Source organism: Triticum urartu, chromosome 3A, assembly GCF_056163025.1.
Source record: "Triticum urartu cultivar PI428250 chromosome 3A, HENAU_Tu73, whole genome shotgun sequence".
NCBI classification, from domain to species: Eukaryota; Viridiplantae; Streptophyta; class Magnoliopsida; order Poales; family Poaceae; genus Triticum; species Triticum urartu.
In genome coordinates, this window is record NC_141875.1 from 734,555,888 (window position 1) to 734,558,971 (window position 3,084).

Consider the following 3,084-nt stretch of genomic DNA (forward strand, 5'->3'; position numbering starts at 1 on the left):
TTACATTATTTTGATTGCGACGCACATGAGTATTATTAGCATTTGGTTCATCTAGTTTCCGTTTAATCTGCCGGATCAAGAAAGAGTTTCCCAGATCAAGAAAAACGGAAGCAGTGGTTAGGTCCCTTTGTGGTTGCCGAATATTACTATGTAGGCATATGAAAAGTGGACGAAAGAACATGAAAAGCATCCAGTTCTTTACTTCTTTTTGAGAAATGGAAAGATGATAGATTGAGAATCATATGCGGAGGAAAGGAGCAATGGTCGATAGATTTTTCTTGCTAGAAAACATGTATAATATTTGAAGCATCTATAGGACAGAGCACAGTTTTAAATTCCTGTGCACCTTTGGGAAAAAGTAATTCCTTCAAAGCAGTTCAATAGGAAATAAAATACACGCCCTTTCAGAATAAAGAAAATCAAGTTAATATTTCCAATTGTTTGATGGATGCATGGACTAAATATAGTAACAATTTTGCAGCTCAGAGGAACTGTGGACAAGGATGAAATTTAACTATAGTGAAGACTGGACTTTCAGCTCCCGGGTGCAGGGGCACCCTAATGAACAGTAAACGCAAAACAATATGAAAAAAAATAGAAAAATTCTGAAACTTTGGGGGATCAAATATGATCAAACATTCGATGTTCATGCAAAGTTTTAGCATCAAAAAACATTCATGGAGCCCTCACAAAAAAAATCAGTGTTCAAAGTTATCTGTAGTTTTGAGCAGTAATTTTTTTTATGACGGCTGCTCGAGTGTTATTTCTGGCTTAAAATTTGCAAGAACATCAAAAGTTTGATCATATTTGATCCCCCAAAATTTCAGATTTTTTTAATCTTTTTTCATATTGTTTTCAAGTTATATAGGATATTGAAATCAGCACACTTATAGAAGCCAGATAACCTTATTGGCACTTTTTCTGCTAATCAGAATTAACCAAAAGTGTAGAATATACAAGTCTCGTAACTGTTCCCTGCCAGAATATGAATGAAGATAGTGCTTATCTTTTATCAGCGGAAGGGGAAAACAACCCAACGCTTCCAACTAAAAAGAAGAGAAGAAACTGCAGAAGGAACTAATCTTAGGTCCAATATAAGTTAGAACCTTGCCAAATAACTTCGAAGATAAACATGGATCCATTCAGTGCCTAACAATTTTGAATGAAGAATGCTAAGATGAAAGATTCGCTCAAAATTGTCAAAAGTGAGAATATGATACCCACTTGCCGCTTAAGAATAAGCATCCTCATTGGCCTATAAAAGAGGACAAGAAAACATCACACTTGCTGCAAACCAATTCCTACCCTTCCAGCATTTCCTCGTAGCTCTTAAGCAAGGAGCAATAGACCAATGTCTCATACTTGTATGCTTTACTTCGAAGCCCACCAACACCATGCCAAATTTCAGGACAACCATGCCAGTGTTATGAGGAAAGAAGAAGCAGCAGTAGGAGCAAAGCATGTTGAAGCCAACAAAAAACAAGTCAAATTTCAGGACAACCATGCCAATGATATCAAGATAGATGATGTGAGTAAGGATGTGGATACAGTGGCTTTGGACTTCATCAACCGTAAGCACACGTCCTGGGCACTCCAGAAGAGCACAACCATGTATCCAGCTTCCTAAGTGCACCAGGGTTGCTTAGTCATGGTACTATCTGCTCATGCTTTGTCCAGTATGAAAGTTAGAATAAGAGGTGATGCTTGGAGGTAACCTAAATATTCCGAAGTAGTGGTACTATCTACTATGGTGTTGTTACTTGCAATATCAATAGAAGTGAAGTGAATATGTTGTACTGTTATTGGCAATACCGATGCATAGCATTCTTATATATGAATGTCAGGTTATTACAATGATGCCGTTCAATTTGTCAAGGGATACACATTCTGTGGCATAGTGGTCTTTCATTGACCATGAATTTAAGTGGGGCAAACGATAGACTCCCATGACGGAGAATTTGTCACAAACTTCCCCTACGATGGAAACACTGATGCCAACCTACACTGTCTTGCCTTAAAAAATTTAACAATATCCCTTACAATTCCACCACAGTACTGCTCCCTCCGTTTCTAAATATAAGCCCTTTTCGATATTTCCATAGGAACTACATACGGATGTATATAGGTGTACTTTAGAGTGCACACTCATTTTACTCCATATCTAGTCCATATTGAAATCTCTGGAGGCCTATTTTTAGGAATGGTGGGAGTAGATTATAGCAGCTTATAACATATAAAAATATTATGCTGATAGGATAAATATGACAAGAAGGCTGCAGTAAAAAATGAGACCTTTTACAGTACATCAGATCAATATTGGCCGTTTATTTTTGTGTTTGGACGGCTCAGATTTGAAAATACTACTGCAGATTTTCGGTAGTATATTTTGTGATCAGGGGCAGTTTTGATACTGTTAGCAAAAACGTGGGCTGGCTCCCTAAAAAAACGAGTGATCGGCATTGCGGAATTTCACATATCCATTCACCATCACCACCATACGCACCCCCGCGGCCCATCCTCTTTTTTTTGAAACAAGGCAAAAGACTTGCCATTTTCATTGATTAAGAAGGAGTGAGAATTGCCTGGTTAATTGATAGAAAACCGGGCTAAAACCGATACAACCAACCCACATAAAGTGGGTACCATCGGCCAACCTGGCCACCGACATGGGATCACAGAGCTACAAAGAGAGAAAGACATCTGCCGAGCAGTCGCAAGCGTCATCGTCATCACCGGCTACCTCCGAACGGACGACTCCGACTTCACCGTAGACCTTCATCGTCGAAGCCGACCCGCAAACAGCTGCACAGAAACCATGACGGCACATGCCAACAGAAGGCCACACGCGCGAACAACCGACAGCTCCGACTCTGACGACGATCATCACAAGGGAAATATGCAGGACTTGCGCCGACCGTGCCCTAAAGAGCACCTCGGACACGCCGGGAAGATCCGACTACCGAAGCCCGAGCCGCGACCAAAGCTCATCTCGACGCCATCATCGTTGCCAAACAGAAATCAGCACCCCCGAAAAGGCTGCCTCAGCAAACTACGCGGCGAAGATGCCGCAAACCACCGGTCTCC